General features: G+C 41.1%; 1 protein-coding gene across 18 annotated transcripts in view; it reads right to left on the bottom strand.

Moving 5' to 3' along the window:
* Nucleotides 1-19,708, bottom strand: part of mef2cb (myocyte enhancer factor 2cb) — an 80,172-nt gene extending 60,464 nt beyond the window's left edge. For 4 of the 18 annotated variants that reach the window (XM_046386994.1, XM_046386992.1, XM_046386993.1 and 1 more), the window contains exon 1: nucleotides 6,867-7,512. The gene's annotated coding sequence lies outside the window, so the exon portion shown is untranslated. Of the gene's footprint in view, nucleotides 1-6,866; nucleotides 7,520-9,211; nucleotides 9,337-19,454 lie in introns of those variants that run through there. The other 14 variants (XM_046386996.1, XM_046386995.1, XM_046387004.1 and 11 more) reach the window with 9 other exon arrangements.
* Nucleotides 19,709-19,975: the final 267 nt, after the last annotated feature.

Here is a 19,975-nt window from a genome sequence, read left to right on the forward strand (position 1 = left end):
ACACACACACATTTATACACACAACAGGAAGAGAGAAAAATTATTCCCGCATATGCCACACAAAATTTAACAACAGATACTAACAAAGTGAAAAACTTCACGAGACAATGAAACCATCTCTGTCCTCCTGTTGAGCGTGCTCAAACATGCACATCCACACACACACACACGTTAAACAGACAAAAGTCAATATCAAGGCTGAGCTATTTCTGTAGAGAGCACTATTTAGGAAGTGTGGGCCGGGTGCCAGTATTCTCCTCAGTATCGTCTCGGCCTCATAGCACTGCTGATGTTATACAAACTCACCTCTTTCCTCTCTCACCCACTCCTCACCCTTTCCACCCAAGCCCTTGTTCCATTGTCAGTGCTCTCTCTCTCTCTGTCTCCCTCGCTCTCTCTTTCTCTTATACACACACAAGGTTATTTGTTTTTCCACTGGGTCGAACCACAGTGCCAGGTGAAAGCATCTATTGGCAGGATAAAGAGAGTGGCTGGTGTGAGATCACAAGGCCCCACTCTGCCCAGCAAACCTTGAAGTGAAGCGCCGGGCTGGAGTTTCAAACAAAGTGCCCCCTCATTCATTATACATGCAACTGCACTGAAAATCTCCTTCCGCAACACCATCTCTTCTCTCTCTCTCTCTCTCTCTCTCTCTAGTCTGCTCTCTTTCTCTTCCTCCCTCTCTCCTCACATCGTCCCTCTCTCTTTTCTCTCATTTTTTTTTCCAGACAGAGCATCCATAAAGTATGAATAAAATTAATGACATCACGAGCTGCACTTTGGAAGAGCCACTGTAGGAAAAAGCCATACATCACGGGGGCATAAGGAGCCAGGACCAAAGAAATGTAGAAAAAAAACTGACAGAGTGAGAGAAAAGGGTATGGGGGGGGTTGCTTCACCCTTCTCCACCCTAAGGGCATTTCATATTGCTGTATGTTATTGTGCGTTATTAAGTTTGATTTCAAACACACTTAGACTGAAAAGTTCATTATTTTCTTTCTTTTTCTAAATTCTTTATGTAGCAGCAACGCCCGCTTTTCTTTTCCTGCATTTCTTTGTCCTGCTTTCTGCTTGAGTTTTTTTTTTTTTTTTTTTCCTTTGGTCAGCTAAGTAGCGTTCAAAACAGTCCTGTGCTGCGCATTCTTTTATAGGCTGGCCTTTGGTGTGGGAATGGCACAGATGACAGTGGAAAAGGAACACTGGTGTGGACTTTGGCAGGACACCGCCTGGTTAAGCTGTGTGCTCTGCAGAAGAGGAAGAGCACTGAGCGTGGATTCTTATATAGCTGTTTCTCGACTTAGATGGTGTTAACAGCATTTTCAACAGTCAGGTCCCCTTGGAATTGAACAGCGAACCTCCTGATGTCACAGAGACTCTGTGGTGAAAAACAAGCACCGCATTTAAGACTGTAATATTCCTCCTTAGAGCAGGAAAAAATAGATGGATTTATCAACTGCGCTGCCTATTATTGGCAATTCAGAGTGACACTGTTTCATTACAAGAGCAACATCACACAAAAGCCTGACTGGGTCAAATTCAAGACCATATTCCTCTGAATCCAGTGTGAACACAGGATCTGCTAATAATACCCAATAGCAACGTGGAGCTCGGCAGCAGCGTGGCGGCAGCGGTGCAGATTGTGGCAACCGAGTGAGCAGGGGTTTCAGATGGATGTGAGCTTGTGTGAGGCCAAGGCACAGAGCTACCTCTGTGCGTCTCACTGGACTGTGTTGCAGAATGACTCGGCTATGTTGCAGTCATGACAAAGATAAATTACATCCACTGGAAAACATTTCTAGATTTTTTTTTTTCTCACTTTCTCCCCTTCTCCACACCTCTTTTTTGCCATTGGGTGTAGTCCAAATGTGTGCCACACTAAAGGGAGATGTTTGGGGGGAGGGGGGTCTATGAAAATATATTATGGGGTAAGTTGCCCCCTCTCCATTCACAGTTCAGGTACTGTGTTTTATGATGGAACATGCCTTCTGTTGCTGGATTCATGCATGTGGAAGCCAAACACGTCTCCCTCAATCTAACCCAAAAAAACTCACCAAACAGGATTCCCAGTTAATTCTGGATTTGCCGCACAACATGTTTAGAGCAGATATACACTGTGTGTGGCAATACAGACTAGGCTGCCTGGCTCCTGAATAAAAATTTAAAATCTCACAGAAGGCAAGTAAAGTATCTGTCTGGTGGGGAAGTTAATGAAATCATTTACAACTCTCATTTCAACCTTTAAGTCTCGTTGCTGGGGCATTCAGCCTGATATGAACCATCCAATGTTTAGACAAAGAAATCCAACCTCTGTTCTACTCTAAATGTTTCTCTTTGTCTTATCTTTCAAAGTCCTCTGCTCCCTGCACTCCTCAAGCATTCTGGCCTCCCAGGACTCTCTGCCTGTCCAAATATTTCAGGGAGCAGGCCTCAAGTATGGTGAGGTGTTTTGGGTGTCTCTTTAGGTGGGCTGCAGCTGACGATATGACTGTGTGGTCAGCACCGCAGAGCACAGACCACCCAGCAGGCAGCTGCTGCCATAATGACCCACAGGCCGGGCAGGAAACAGGAAACAGGAAGAAGAAGGCAGGACATCCTGTTCATCTAGATCAGTGTGTTAAGCATGACATCACGAAAGCATCAGTCTTTAATGAAGAATACCTGATGAGAAGCCAGATTTTATGTTGCTCTGCTCTTGAATCGCCCCAGCTCAAATAAATCTCGATCTACGTTCCTCTGTGTGTGTGCGTGTGTGTGTGTGTTTCTCTGTCTCTCTGTGCATCTGTCTTCTCGGTTTGCCTTTTCAGCACTCACTGACACTGTTTTCCAGACTGCTCCATCATCCAAGACATCAAATCCAACCCTCCTCAGTGTGAGAATAAAGGAGAAAAAGAAATACACGCATTTTCATTTGAATATACACCAGCAACAACCTCACAAAACTCAGACAAAAAAAACACAAAAGCACAAACATTCCGACGCGCAAACAGACGGAGACAAGGCGCAAACTTGAATGCAAACACACACACACGCACACACACGTCCCAGACACACAGCACATACCGACAGACAAACACACAAAGAAACAGCAAACACAAAGCACAGCACAGCCAGAAGTCTACTTTATGCAGAAATATTCTAAAGTGTGTTTTACAATACAATTAAACATCAAAGGCTGATATATTCCTCTGTGATCTTTAACACCCCAGTGAACAAACCCCATACACCCCCATCCACTTACAGCATACAGAGAAAGTTGCTGAACGTCACCGCTAATTACTAGATAGAGACAGAAGAAGACTTTGCATCATTATGCAAAAACCAGGACATATTCAAATATATGCATTCAATCCTCCATAAACCATTCAAGGACTGTGTTATTTACTTCAGATTATTATTTTTTTTAAGGGTTTTATGAGTAATTGCAGTGCTTATCAAGATATACAGACAGAGCTCCTAAGGCAAAGAAGCATTTGGGTAAACATTTTTAACATGCACAACAGTTAGGACAATGAAAGGGAGACCTGTTCAAAATGAGTAAATAAACACATGGTGAGGCTGAGCCCTGCGCTTTTCATTAGCACTTTAAAAATGTATGAAAATGGAAACTTTTCCTCCCATGTAGCAAACGAGGGAACACCTGCCTTGTGCAATAAACAAGAATACAACAAGCCCTTGAGTTATTATAAAAGTTAAGTGTTTTCATCTGCGCATAAGCAGCCGAGAAAAAAGTTATTCCAAGTAAATGATTTAGCATTTCTACATTATTTGCGTCTTATACATTTACTAAAAAGAGAGCTTATCTTTATACTATGAGATATGGATTTTAGCCATTCGCATTTATTTTAAAGAGCAAAACGCACTGTATTATTTACAGGATACACAGGGACGTCTCTTGACAGTTTAAGATATTACGTGCTCCTTGTATATGAGGTAAAAAATCATTCTTTACAATTGACTCTTATATTAACTTCTCATTTGAGCCAAAGGGCACGAAGTCCAATTACAGTACTTCAATATCTGCCTGCAGATCTTGCCAACCTGCAATCTGCAAATGAGTGTTTTACTGATGTTTAACTGAGCAAACTCTGTAAACCCCTTCAAAAATATTTGAAACCATTAGTGAAAAAAAAACTTTAAAGCATATCAAAAGGGGCCATTAAATTATTTGCTTAAACATAAATGCTTCTGATGTTTCCATTAAGAATAATGTTTTCATAGATCTGGTTTTCCATAAGGGGGGAATCTTGAAATAGGCCTTCTGTACAGTATTATATGTCTGTCCTCTGAGGAAGCACAGTGGTGTACTTTACTCCTTTTATAAAAACAGATGTAAACCCGATAGCATATCTTTTAGTATTCACACATTAATGGGCATCACATTAGACATTTAAAGTCACAAGCAGCCCATCCTGTGCTGATTTTGTCTGAGCCCTTTTAAAATATATGACAAAACCCTGACCACGGCACACAATGTGTCCCTTCCCTTCACTTAACTAAAGCTTTGCTGAGCCCCTGGTGTACAGCAAAGTGCCCTGACAATCGGCTCAATGCCCTGGCCAATCACAGGGACACGTGACCTTCTAATCCCTCTCTGTGAGAAGGGTAAGAGTGTGTTGTCACTGTTGGTTTTGTGAATCAGCGCCCAAAATCCCAAATGATTTGTCAAGAGGGAGAGGTCTTAAGAGAATAAGAGAAACAAAAGCAGCGCAGCCCAGATAGTGTGGGTGTCAGTGTGTGCATGTGTGTGAGAGTGTGTGCGTAACCGAAAGACAGAGAGACAGAGAGAGAGGAGGCACACTATGCTTTTGCCTATGCATTTGTGTGTGCGTGTGTGTGTTTGAGTGCGACTGCGTGCGTGCATGTGTGCATGTGTGTGTGCATGGGTGTGTGTTTGTACAGGGTCTCTGAGATTACAGAGCTTGGCTGACAGAGTCCTCTGTGTGTAATCGTGGGTCCACATGCGAGCGCTCACCTTCCTCTGAGCGGATTAACCTAACACTAAATCCCAAGAGAGCAACAGGCCAGACAGGCCACACAGAACAACTTCATTGACGATGGGCCGAAGGGGGAAGGCCATGTGTAAAATCTTTTCAATAGATTAACGCACTCTTATATATATATATTTCACCATGGGTAAACTGTACAAGACAACATAAAGAGTTATAAAGGGACAACCCACAGGACACTACATCTATCAAAATTTAATAATGTATCTCAAAATGCAGCATATATTTTACATATTCTGTATCTTTTATTTTTTTGATAGAAGTAACTGTGAGAAACAATCAAGCAGTAAATGACTGAGTGCAAGCAGTACGCTTTTCACAGAGTCACAAATTAGGTTGATATGTTGTAACAGACAGCAACTCTTTATCACTTCAGTTATTTATTTTTTTTTTTACTTTTCCACAGGGCTCACTCATAAACCGTATTTCAAATTTAACAGTTGTTCTAAATCTTGAAATGTCCTGTGAATATTAGATGACTTTTATTAATTCCAAGGAACTGGTGCAGCCATGTCTTCATCAATAACATTTTAATAAAGCTTTTAACATGGACAGTATTATGAAGATTTGAGCTGCAGTTTGGTTTTATAGCAAATCTACATGAATATAGAGTACAGAGATTTTACTTTTATGTTTAGATCACTGAGTGTGATTTAAATGCACACACAGCCCATTCAGTTTCACAGCCGGTCTAAATTAAAATGAAGTGTCCTGGAGTCATTTTAAATTTTCCAACCCTCCCTGGTTCATCTTCACATTTCATTAGTGGGCCTCGTATCCACACTTTAAGCACAAAACAAATAAGTCCTAATTTTATTTGGAAAACTACAACCTGTGAAAGTTGCCACAGGTTAATTATGGTGTCATTATTATTCCCCTCACTGCAACAGGTTCAACTGAGCCCCACGAGACTGAACTAAACTCACCTTTTACATATATCATCCCCGCTGTGGTGAGATAAGTGTAAACTGTGTCAATTGCAAGAGTCACGGAGAACAAATTAAAATGAAATGATATCACAGCGTCTCCGAGTTTGACAAACTGTGCTCTGTTATTATGAAGTTTTCATGATTTTTCTATATTTCCATCATTCATTCTTCTTTAAGTTGCCTATGCACACGTTGTCCTGATTTAAAGCATAATAGCACAGGATAACCTCAGTTTAGTATGTTTAAACAACTGGTTAAGAATTGTGTAAAGTTAGGCCATATAATGTGTAGCGACTTTCCCTTACATTCTGTTGTTTTAATAAAGCAAATTATCTTAAATTTAAATACTCCTTAACTGCAAGAATTTTCCCTTCATTTTCTTTGACTGGGTTTTCAGAGTTTCTTGTCACGTCGTTTGATAAATTACGTTAAAAAAAGTACATATAAGTAAGATTAAAGACTATATTTGAAACTTGTGGTGTAACTTTTCCTGTCCATCCCTCAGCACAGAGGAGTCGAACAGACTGTATTGGTCTGTGTTAAGGAGGGCAGCCTGTTCAGTAGCTGTAGCTTTGGGGCTTTGCGCCTGCATGTGGACATGAGAAAGCTTCACAAGGTCGACACAACTGTAACACTGCCTAAAACACGAGACAGACCTTGACTCTCCTAATAGACCATAAACTGCTATTTGATGTCAGGCTGTAATTATATGACATAGTTGTCACCGACATAAGTCGATCAGGGTCACAACAAATCAATAGACGCGGTTACTGTAGCCTGCTGTGCTGGGGAGGCAGCGCGCATCAAAATAGACCCCCCCCCCTCCAAGTTTCTCTCTGGGTGATTAAAAATAAAGATGAAATGATGCAGCGTGTCTTGTGGATGTTTGCGAGTGAGTGGCAAGTACTGTCTGTGTGAGCGCGGTACTTACTTTATTTCGCATGGAATCTTGTCCGGGTTAAGTAAAATACAACAAGCGGTCCGCCGGTCGTTTGGCCCGGCCGATTGACAAGAAGGTTGAAGCCGCTGCTTGATGGTGACGGACTTCGCCAAGACGCACTTAAAATCCAGGAGCGCAACTTAGCAGAGGACGTCGCCGGGAGGGAAAAAAGTAACCTACAGTACGCGGTAGGAGTCTCTATAATGTCAGAGAAAACTACTCTCTCTCTCTCTTCTCTCTCTCTCTCTCTCTCTCTCTCTCTCTCTCTCTCTCTCTCTCTGATCGGACAGTGTCTGCTCAGGAGGCGGCGAGGACGCTTCGCCTGGTCTCTGTGCGAGGTGCCGGAGAGCGGAGGAGGTCCCGGTGAAGCGCTGTAGCGGCGATGGTGGAGGTGGTGCTGGTGCTGGTCTACTGCTGGACGTCTGGAGCGTGATGGTGATGTTGAGAGAGGCTGTTTCTGTTCCTTCCCACAATCCCGACCGAGTCTTTCCCCAAACCCTCTCCTCTCCCAGTGCGAGATGAAATAATCGATTTTTTTCCTCCTTTTTTTTGACTCCTGAAAAGGGGCGGGCTCACATTTCCCAACTCTACTTTAATGAAAGAGGCACGGCTCTTAATGCTTTATTATCGCACCAGCCACGATAGAGTGGACGCGCAATTAACTGCTCAGAGAGGACCACTAGAGGAACATGATGGGGAATGTGTGCTCTAACTAATGAACCAACGGAGAGCCCGTTAAGCGTCAACGGCCGACTTTAGACAGCTACATCCGAGCCAGGAAAGTTCATATTTTTGCACGGGCCGGTTGAATTTACGCCTTTTGTTTCACTCATGTCACATAAAACGGGTGCAAAATAAAATCTATCATGCTTATAATCAAACATGCTTCAAAAACATCAACAAGATATACGGCAAATCTCTTTCACTTGATTTCAGAATCACTATTCTAAAACAATACAGGAAAGGGAGATTTTAGGACTCATAGTTAGATTATATTGAAAGAAATTATATGCTCCTTGTAGTGTGTTAACAATAAAAATTAACAACTCATAACTTGCTTAGTGAGCCCCAAATAACACCTATCATTCAGTTCTCAACAGATTTCCTCTGTGTCTGTGCAAGATGAATGCTGCCTCCTTTCTGAGTCACTTCAAACTTTCCACCTCCTGCACGCCGCCAATCATCCTCCCAAACCCAGCTATCTCCTGCAGATAAGCCCTGACACAGACAGCAAGCATTGGGGAATTACCAAGACTTTATCTGTCCAACTAAATGATTTCAAAACATCCACTCTATTAGTGTGAAGATAACAATTAGAACAGCAAGTTTGCCACTTCAGATAAGACACAGACAGGCAGTGGAGTGGCTTTCTGTGCAGAGATGTAGCCCAGATAGGCCTTGTAATGCGGTGGTTCTATTATACTCACATTATATGGGTGCTGTATCAGTTTAAAGACTTTTAATGGTTGTCTTGAACAACGCCTGTTATACTCCAAGACACCATCAGGCCTCACTCTTGAGTTTTCATTAATCGTTCCTCAGAAAAAGAAAGCAGTCACAGGTTTTGATCAGCATGGGTGTTTGAAGTTTGTTACCAACATTTTTTTTGGATATTCAAAGTTTTACGTACAGTTGAAAATCTTAATCATTTCCATGCTAAAAACAAATAAAGCCCCTTACGTTTTCCTTGTCAGCAAATCCACTTTTTTTTACTGAAAATATTTGTCTAATCCCTTACTAAAAGTTTTGCTCTGTGAAAAGTGAAGCATTTCCCTTATAAGCTTAGCTTTTAGCACGTCACTACAGACTGCGTGAAGTGTAAGTGGACACCATGCAGCGCCCTAATCTTTCTTGTTCTTTGAAGTTCACCTGTGAAGCATAAGCCCTGAATGCAGCCAGCCACCCGGTCTGTCAGTCAGTCAGGCAGTCAGTCAGTCAGTCGGGGTAGGAAATGGCGGGACATGAAATCAGTTAATAAATAAATCAAGCTGGCTAATCTGCTTGACGGGCGGACGTTACAGGCTGTAACTGAAGCTGCTGGTATCTGATGACTCGGGATACCACCATCACATCACCTGACCCTTTAATCTTTAATAGTATTTCCTCTGGCCTCCAGAAGTCTATAATAATCAATAAGGTGTAGTCTGTTAGACACAGTGGGTTCATAAATTCAACATGGCAGATATCAATGGCATCACATGTCATCGTGTATGAAAGGTACAGATTTGACACCCTAAACAGACACTGTTTCCTTCCCTCAGACCTCTGAGCAAGTGCTACTGGTAACTGCATTAAATATGGCACTGACATATGGACACCCGCATGATCGTACATACCACGTTCAATGTTCCTTCGTCTGCCGTCTTGCGTGCCCTCAGTCTCGTAGCTTTCTATGCTGCCTGTCAGCGATTCATCGGAGAGGACCTTTCACACAGTGCTTGAGGTTGTCTTTGGTTGGCACCTGGGAGGAGAGGCAACACAGGGAAGTGAGAGGGAGAGAGGAGCGAGTGAACCTTCTCGTGAAATGGTAATTGTTTGCATGAACCTTGCATATAGTGAGCAGGATCCATGTTAACATCTATGTGTGTGTGTGTGTGTGTGTGTTTAGTGGCCATATGAAATAGAGGGGAATAAATGGGGGAGGGGGATTGAATATATTTGAATGGTAGAAAATCATTAAAAGAGGAAAACACTGGCTTATGCATATTCATAAATGACTGTCTGACTTGTCTACAGGGATAAACTTATAGTGAAGGCATACAGCCTCATTCTCTGCTCACACATTTAATGCAAAGTAGGGAAGACCTACTGTATGTTTTGCTCTTGAGATTACTAAATGGGGGTCTACTAGTCTAAATCTGAGTAGCAGCTCATAGCATTATAGCCGGATTATTGTTACACTGTATTACGTTGTTCAGAGTTTAGTTACATTATGCCTTTTACTACTGATAAATTTAGTTAGGTACAAAATAAGTGTGTGCAAACACTTTGAGAACAGGTTAAATATCGTAGGTTGTGGCATTTTTTTGTTATCTTGAGGCAAAGTATTGTAGCCTTAATTAATACAAACTACATAATTAGTTTCTTGCTATCTGAAACTTTCCCAGCCCACCTCATTAGCCATTGTCACTCCCTCCCACTCTTAGAACATGCAAACCTGAACTCGTGTTTTTACGTGTGTGTGTGTGTGTGTTTCTGTGTGTCAAGTGTGGGTTGACAGTCATCAAAGTCTGGTGGAGAAAAATCAGCAGTTTGCCAAAATAATTATGTAATTTTAAATATGTTACAGTGTGTATACACACACTTTAGGCTTTGGACTAAATGCAATTTGGTGAGGTTTGGCACCAGCTGTGCATAAAAAAGAGGAGAGGAAACTGCTATTTCATGTTAAGTCAAACACATAAGTGCAGTTTGCTGATATTGATCTTGCTTGGATTGTTCCTTAAGCCTCTCCTGGCAGTCACTTCATACCATGTGTCACACACACACACACATGCAGAACAGCTCGCCTGAAAACGTGTGTGAGGGGTTTTTTTTGTAACGAAGAGAGAAAAGAAAGGAATGCCTCTCTCTAAAGCAAAAGATAAACACAAACACATTTCCAGGGCAAACAGGAACAACCCAGGCTCAGTGCAATCTGTTGTCGATCACGCTCACGTGAAAACACAATCTGCCTGTCACAGTAGATGATGTTGTCAAGCTCTCTGCCTCACTGCTCCTGAGAATTAGCCAGCGATTGCAGAAGCGCTACGAGACACATTTGTTGTGTGTCAGATATGTCTGAAGATGCTTCCAGCTTTAGTTGGTATTTACTGCTTTCAGTTGTTCCTCCCGTGTTCATTCCCCAATGAATTTGAGAGACATTTGCTGTTTTGACACAAGATTGATGGTACATTATGTGAAGACTAAACACTTCACGAGGGGTATAGGGAGCTGGGGATCTATAGATCTTACTTCTGCAGGTGTGTGTCTTAAGGGTGGACCAATAAAGGTGTTTGACTGTCGGTCTGAAGTTTCAAGACATCATGTTGATGTTCAGTTGGAATATTATGAATATATTGATTTTTCTTAGAAATGTACTGTTGACAGGATGGAAAAGCCTCTGAAAAAGCACTTACACCATCAGGTAACATTCAATTTTGTTCCACATATTTAGCAGTAGGAGAAACTTAAAAAATAATGCCTGTATAAAATATCATGTATGACACCAAATGGTCCATATCCACACTTGTAAAAGCTAGCGTCAGCCTGATAAATCATGTTAATGTGCAAAGTGCAAATGTCAGTGCCACGTGTTTGAGGGCATAATGTCTGTGATGCTCTTTGTGCTTGTTTATACGACACAGTAGAGTGTTTATACATTTTTCTAAAAACTAGAACACATTCAAACTGCACTATCTTGCATTCAGTCTTTGTGACATCCATATTGTACAGGACTTGATTAGCCTTGATTTCCCTGAGAACATCTGGGTTCTGTTCTCAGGGAAAACGTACCTACGTTAGAAGTCATCTCACACTTTGTGGGAGAGATGAGAGACATTTCTCTACCAATCTGCGCTTGGTCTTTGTGTAAGTCATCCAAAGTGTTATATTACACATGAGTTGGAGCTCCTTATTAATAAGGTTTATAATGAAACTCAGAGGGCAATATCATCAGTAATTACAGTCACAGCAATTGTACCATTGTACAGTATAATTAGGGGAGCAAAGGTGAGAAAATCACTTTTAATTAGCTGAAATCATGTGTCCTCATATTACAAAATATATAAAACAAAGAAATTCGGGAGTCTGGTGAAGTATTTATTTGTACACTCAAATGAGCTTTGGTAATATAAAGGTGACATTCCCCTTCCTCAATTTAGACTGCAGGCGATATTACCTCTGTGATTGTACAACTAAATGAAAGCAGTAAAACATATATGTTTAAACTGTGTTTTAGTCAGAACTATACATTGCTAGCAACTTGTGGTAATTGCTTTTGCAAAAATAACGCTATATGCAAATATGTTATTGTGGAAAGTGCCGTAAATGACTGGTCTTGAACTTAAACAACAGCGCGTTAAATAGTAACGTTTCATCTCTCTTCATCTAGATCATTTTTAAAAACTAAATAAATCACTCTACTATAAACATATTTTTGATCTGGACATTAAATAATCCCACATATCTCATAAACCATGCACCTCAGCAATTTACAACTTTGGCCAGCTGTAATTCCTGTCTGTGACAAAGAAAAATATTTTTTTAAAAAAAAATAAAAAAGAGATCTGTCTACTTATCATTAGCTACTGTGTTCCATAATGGGATGACTCACTTTTCAGTGAAACCACACAAAGCCTTATTTTCAATAACACAGTTTTTTTTTTCTGTGCGGTTTGGCCATTAACTGTGTCTGGCCAGCATGAAATTCACTGTACCATTTCATGCATTTCCTTATCCTTACAGTTCAGTTTCAGACCAGCATCACGTTGGATAAACAACACGAAACAGAGCTGAATGCAGTAGTAACAAAGTCAGAAAGCATCTGTAACTGTAATGGCCACATAACGACCCCTTACTGAGCAGTGTCAAATGAGAGGCAGCGCTGGTGATTTGCATGTGTCGTGTTTAACCAACAGTTTTCTGTCTGTACACCTTTTATGCATTATGGATGAGGCACAAGCTGAACAACAAGCTCTCCTTTTGTTCTGCCTGATGCTCCAGTTACATCATAGGAAAAGCGCCGTGGTCCTGTGACTGTGCTGATTGGCTGAGACGCAGAGCCGCTGGGGAGCTGTTGATCAGACCTGTTGCTTTTTCATTTTATTGTCCTGTCATGCGTATGTGTGCATGTAGACACATATGCACGCACAGATACACACTCACACACACTAACTAATCTAAATGAGAGTCTGTCACTTATTAAACTTTTAAATCGGCATTATGGATCAAATATAATTCAAAGACCAGACCATGTCACATCTTGAAGTTAATGAATGGTAATAAATAAATAACAGTAGGATATTTAGAATCCAAAGAGCAGCTGTTGACTACATATATTATTTGATTATTCAGGCCTGAGATCTGCAGATTAATTAACTTCATGAAACTGCCAAGACTGCTTATTGATTGCACAATCAAAATGCTTTAAAGTCATGTCTGTCCTAAATGTTTAGGTGGTAGGTGCCATCAGTTCTCCACCTGCTACATATGAAACACATTTTGCCAACAGAGGTGCACTCAGGCGCTGATGTGTAATTAAATGTACTGCCTGCAGGGGAGCTCTGCATCCTTCTCAGCGTAAACTGGGTTAACTGGAGGTCCCCCAAAAAACACTGTTGTATATTTTAACCCTACATATTAATGTTAATAATATTTTCATTTAGCTCTAAATGTTTAAGCAAAGTTTTTTTTTATTTGAACAGAAAAAAAATCAGTTATCATTATCTTACTACAAAAATTATTATTATTATTTTAGTTTATCTCATTTTTTTTAAAACATAATCCCTGACACTAGCACTTCTTTCTGCCCTCTTCCTGTGTCTTCTGCTGTAGCTGCTGTAGTTGCTAGGGTTCAAAGTTCTCAAGGGTTCAAAGTTCTCTTTGTCTCCACTAGATTGCTTCATGTGAGGGGGGGAAAAAAAGAAACTCACTTTCTGCTAATGATTTTTCCTCCTTTAGAATGGTTGGAAAGTAATTCCCTATGAACTGCTCCAGCACAGGCACAGTTAGTTCATTGTTCTGACTGCCCTTTCTCTAATTGTACCCATAAAGAGGAGATGCCAGTGTTCCTTTCTTTTCGTTTTCTTTTCTTTCTTTTTTTTTTTTTTGATTCAGTCCAAGGGGTACGTACCAATGTTTCCTAAAGTGGCGCAAAAGCTGTGTCTGAAACATCACAAGAATGATAGAATAAAGATAAAATGATTTGAAATGAGAATTTCAAATTTGAACTTAATCCTCACCAGAAAAATGACAAGAGGGATCTACAGTAATCCCATGTTTAAATTTACCTGACAAGAACCCCTTGTGGCTGTGTAAATTAATGCTCTTATTTGTGGCCACCATTGCTATGACCCTGGGCATGCAGATGTGCAAAAACTGCACTACAGGAAGTGTATGAGGTCACCAGTAGTCACAAGACAAAACATAAACAAAGCTGTTATCTAAATTTTGTCAGCATATTCACACCCCCACCAGAGAAAGTAATAGCCAGGACCATAACCACATTCCTGGCTGCTATAAAGCCCTCACACATCCTCATTTTGGTCTACCAGATCACATTTCTCTGTTTTTCCTGCCTCCTTGCTCCTAGCTGATGAAGTAAAAACTGTTTAAATTTGGGCAGACAAAACTGCAACAGTTCTACATGACTGTTTTTATTGATAACAACATCAGATTTGACGTATATAGATTTTATGATGATATCATACATCCGCAAATTTGTTGATGATGTGGTGATCGCAGCGACAGTAAAGTCACTCCCAGCTGCAGAGCCTAGATGAACTGACAGGGTTAGGATTCTATCCAGAGCCAAGAAAAGCTGCCTTTCTGTTGGCTGATAAGGAAATATAAAACACTGCCAGAGCAAGACTGAAACCCTTCATCAAGGAGGGAAGGGGAAGACAACAGCAGAGACTTGAGACCTCAGTACCAGCAACACCACGGATATGTGGCAGATGATCCCCAAAATCACAAGCTTTTGTTTGTTTTCTTTTTAAAACCTAACAACATAGTGATAAACTTAATTAATATGCCGTTTCATGTTAAGGACGTATTAGAAATGCCTTGTGGCAGGAAAGCTTTGCACGCTGTCCACAGATCCAAAAAGGCACCTTGTGCATCTGGATGAGATGCAAGGGGTGTTGACAGAGCATCGGTGTCTGGTGATTATGGGATGATGACCTGAGATTAGAATGTGTTGCCACAGTAGACATGAGAAGTACCTATAGGCTTTATAGGCTTTTCTCTTTAGAGGCAGCCTCAACTACTTAAATAGTCTGTCAAACAACTACCACCTTGTGGCACTCACCCCCATTCTGATGCTTCTGCTTTGAGAGACTGGTTCCAGAGAGTATAAATAGACAAGATCCCAGCCAACCTGGACCAGTTTGCATTCAGAACCAACAGATCAACAGGTAATGCCATTTCCAAATTCCCGAGGCCTTCAGAGTGCACCAGGCTCACAGAATGATGTATAATATTATACGACAGAACGACAGAATGTAATATTCTAGTGCTCTTTCCATCTCTGACCTCCACTCAGTCTTCACACACCTTAAAAATAACAGCACCTACATCAGTGTGCTATTTGTTGATTTCAGCTCAGCATTCAACACAACCCCATCAAACTGATTGGGAAACTTGGCACTCTAGGCTTGAGTACCACACTCTGCATTTGGATATTGGACTTGCTCACAAACAGACCCCAGGCAGTTCGGATTGGTGGCCACTCCTCCTCCACTCTCATGGTTGATACTGTAGCCCCCCAGGGCTGTGTGCTCAGCCGTCGCTTGTTCACACTGTACACCAATGACTGCAATCTCATGGAGAGAACTCTGTTGTGAAATTTGTGGCCAACTTCTTCGTCATCAGCCAGGTTTTAAACAAAAATGCGTATTTGTACTGGCAGGGAATCAGCAGTCTTGAAGGGTGGTCCACAGAGAACAATTTACAGCCCAGTGTCAACAAAACCAAGGAGCCAGTTGTTGATTTTAGGGAAAAAATGAGGCAAAGGCATATTCTACATTAGTCTACATGATTGGAGCTCAGGTGGACCAGTTGAACAATATTTGGCGATACACCTCCACCCAGGTTTAAAAAAAAAAAAGCTCAGAAACAACTAAGAAACAATTAAGGAAACGTATAAAATGCTAAAATTGCTGTGGCACGTTCTTGTTAACTTTTACAAAGGTGCAACATTACAAACTTTGGCATGGGATGTTTTCAGTCCAGGACAGGAGAGCTCTGCAGCACATGACTAAAACTGCCCAGAACATCATTAGTACCGATGATAGTACCCATTCGGGCCACAGCCTGTTCCGCCTGCTGTCATCTGGCAAGCAATATAGAAGTATCTGCTACCATACCAACAAACTATGGAGCAGCTTCTTTCCTCAGGCTGTGAAACTCCTCAATTCACACTCCATACTGCAACCTAAAAATAGCTTATTTTCATGACTTTTTATTTATCCATTTATATACTTTTTGTTTTGTTAGTAGCATTAATGGACCACAGCTTGCATTCTATTCTATTCTTCAACCTTGTAGTATAGAATACATTGTGTAGAATATACAGTATAGTGCCATAGTGGGTGCAGTTCAAAAAACGGTTCCTGGAACCACATCAAAAAATGTGGCTTATTTTGGTGTCATAATGGCAATATATTTAGTTGTTTAGCTTGGAGAATTCATAGGCCCCTTTACTTTTAAGTCATTTTCTATATGCTGTTGGAAAAAAATCATTAGACAAAATGAATCATATCATAAATACTGTAACTGAAACTTTAAGAGGCTTCCTTCTCTGGGGCAGTCGTGGATCAGCGGTTAGGGTGTCGGACCCGTAACCGGTGGATCGCTGGTTCGATTCCCCGTCCCGGTGTCCATGGCTGAGGTACCCTTGAGCAAGGTACCTAACCCCCACTGCTCCCCGGGCGCTGCACGCGGTTGCCCACTGCCCCGGGTTTGCTGTGTGTGTGTGCACGTCACTTGGGTGGGTTAAATGCAGAGAACAAATTTCATTGGAGTGAGTTCCCTCCAATGACAAGATATGTCACTTTCCTTTCCTTTCCTTTCCTTTCCTTTCTCTGTGAATGTATGGGGAAAAGGAATTTCAAGCTATAAAAGACTAAAGTATACCTTAGATCTCAGAGTTTAAAACTTAAAAATCTGTTTAGAGGGTCATTTTATCATTTTACCAATACTGATATTTTATTATTGTACTCTTGATTATTATTTTACTGACAATGTGTTTGTCTGACCATATTACATTCAGCTATAGCATGAAAGCGTACAGTCATCACTGTTTTCAATTCTCATAGTAACCATTTCACAGCAGAAGTCCCTCCCGCAGCTGTTGACCTCAGCCAACTCCCTTGACAATTAAAGATCACTCAGCATGGCTATGCAACTTCTCCCACACTCTCAACAAGCAGCTGATAGCATCTCACTGTGAAGAAAAGCAAGTGGAGCAGAATATAATGTGTGCCTAAATGAGGGCTCCTCAGCTCTCATGTGTGATAGCGAGGCCTAGCGACCATTGGCGTAGGCCCATGTTACATGGTGGAGCTCTGCAGACGAACGGCGGCGTCGAAAGCTCTTTGTGCCTCCAGGATCACCCCGACTCATTCTTATTCAGACATGATCAGAGGGGAGGCAGGCAACTGAGATTAGTCGCAGATCAAAGGAGCTGCCTCGCGCCAGCACTCATGTTTTGTAGATTTAGGCGGCCCTGGCGCACAAGCTTTTGTATAGGGACGGCGGAGCGTCATACTGTTTTCTGGCCTCGACGGTGCTCAGGGGGGTAAATGGAAAGAGAGTTTTCATGCAGGAGGCTGGACCGCTGCTGGAAATCTTCCCAAGTTAAATAATAAAAACGATAGCAGTGAATGAAAAGGAAAAATAATGGCAAAATACTTTGTTCTTAGTATAAGTTATTATAGTGGAACAAAGATACATGAACTGTATGTTCCAAGCCATCGCAAATGAAACTATTTCCTTATGTGTAGTAGGTTTTGGTTCAGTGGCAATTTGTTTGAAAAATAAAATGCACTTTCTACACTAGATGTCTTAGTTTACTCAAAAGCATCGGGATCAGTAGTGCCCACCAAATAACCATGGAAACTAAATAACGCTGTAGCAAATTACTTCTCTGCTGTATCCTCACTTTTCTATTAATTTACACGAAAAACATCTCAAACAGCATACCTACCATTAAATTACACTTCTGTAAAAACTGAAAAAGCGGTAACTCTTTGATACATTTCAGCAAATTGCAACTTTTGTGTCATGACTGACATTACACTAATAAAAGATTATCTTATCTTACATGTCCTATCTTAACTTATATAAACAAAATATAAAAGAAGAGTAACAATGAAACTAATGGCAGAGTGTGAAGGTGAAATGACAGGACGGGGAGAGTTTCAAAGGCAGAGAAGCAACTGCGTAAGAGCGCTCGCCACCCTACAGAGAAAGAAAACAACGCACTTCCTCAACTCTGCTGACCATCAAAGCCATGGAATTCAGAGGCAGAAAAGCTAATAAATGAGGACTGAACAGTTCCTGTAAACATGGGTCAAAGTTTGCCAGGTTTTGCCTTTATGCTAATACCAAGAGGATAGTAGCTGTCGCACGTATGAAATAAGGGACGTGAGTGCATGTCTAGTTTCTAGTTACATCTCTCTATGTAGCTCTCTATACACATTTATAAAAATCGGTTCATTTCCTCTGTTTTAGTTTGTTAGAATTTATTTCAAGCTCTGCTCTGAAAAGTGTTTTGATTGTCGTTGTACAATAAAGATATGAGGTGCTAGATACACACTACAGGAGGATATCAAATTCAGGAATAATATTACTTCCCCTATTATGTTATCCTAATGCTACAGTTAAATCAGATATTTAAGGAAAATGTCCAACATTCATTCACCACTCATTACAATCAAACAAAGCCTTTCTTTAGTATGAAATTCCATTTCTTTGCTTTGGGACAAGTGCCCAACTAGAGACCATTTTTAAGTCTCCTGCAAAGCCATTTGGATAGGAAAAACCTTTCTTTGTTCATTTAATACAACAAAAGTTTCTCCTTCCTTTCAAAAGTTTGCCCAATATGTCTTACTTAAACACCAAACTGTGTGACACACATTGCTACTGAAATGTATGTTTACCACTTAGGTAGCTACCTCGAGGGAATGAGTCATTTCTCAAGCAAACAGCACATTAAGGCCATGCTCTTTCCCTCACTGATAATTCCAGATTGTGCAATGAGATGTTCTAAGCAATTACCCTTAAAAGTACCCGTAACCTAAACTGACTGTGAAGAATTAGAAACAGAGAAACTACACAATATAAAGTTCCACTTTAGTGACTTCAACCATTTGTCTTGCCTTAGACAAATAAAAATACAGACGTAAAACTTAAACACGCAGAGTTCCAGGAACCTCAATCTGCTATTCCGCAAGTGGTCCACAGAGGTGATTGGCAACAGCTGGGTCCTGAGTCCTCCTTCAGCAGTTTTAGAGCTTTTCTGGTGTCTTTCCACTTTGTCACGAGCAGGAAAAGCTCAAAGTAAACACCAATTAAGTGTATCTTTTGGCCGTGTTCATACCGGTATAGTCATTTCTGTGTTGGACTACATGACAAAGAAATCATTCATAAATCCAGCAAGGCTATAATGAAACAATTAGGCAAGAGCACTTCAAAATAAATTTCAGCGCAGTTCAAATTGAGCAGCTCAAATATCAAAATTACAGCTTAATCTGTTAAACATGTCATGACCCACTGTGCAGAGTATGGCTTGAAATCCTGACAGAGACAGGTTTTCCACTGACAGAATGAGAACCAGAGGAAAGAGAAAAAGGGAATCTGTGTACCGCGAAAACTCACCCGTGCCGTTTCCCTGCTTCCCCAGGAAGTTACACCCTGCGCTACCAGCTAAGGCCCAGCTCAGTTTAAACAGTTCAAAAATGTAAAAAAGGAAAGAAAAACAAAGGGAATAGTTGAAAAAAAAAAACAAAACAAAAAATAACAACAAATTGCCTAAAATAAATGTCCTGCATGTGATAAAGCCAGACCAGCTGGCTTTGAATAGAAACCCCTGATTTGGGTTGTGTGTTTGCCCCCCGATCTCTGTCTGAACTGAAACAAGGTCCGGTTCTTTCCAAACAACCCCCCCACCACCCTCACAACCCAACCCAACCCAACCCATCACCGCCACTAACACCACCAACCCTCTGTCCCAGCTGAATCCACCTGTTCCCATCACTCCTGGGTAAATTTAGCCTTTGAGGGATCAGTGAGTGCCCCCACAACAACCCAGTCTAGCCCCCCCCCACCGACCTTTGTAAATCCTGGCATATATGCCCTGGATTACTGCCCCCGCCATGAATGTTGCCATCTTCACAGTG

The sequence above is a fragment of the Scatophagus argus genome, chromosome 4 (assembly GCF_020382885.2).
Source record: "Scatophagus argus isolate fScaArg1 chromosome 4, fScaArg1.pri, whole genome shotgun sequence".
NCBI classification, from domain to species: domain Eukaryota; kingdom Metazoa; phylum Chordata; class Actinopteri; family Scatophagidae; genus Scatophagus; species Scatophagus argus.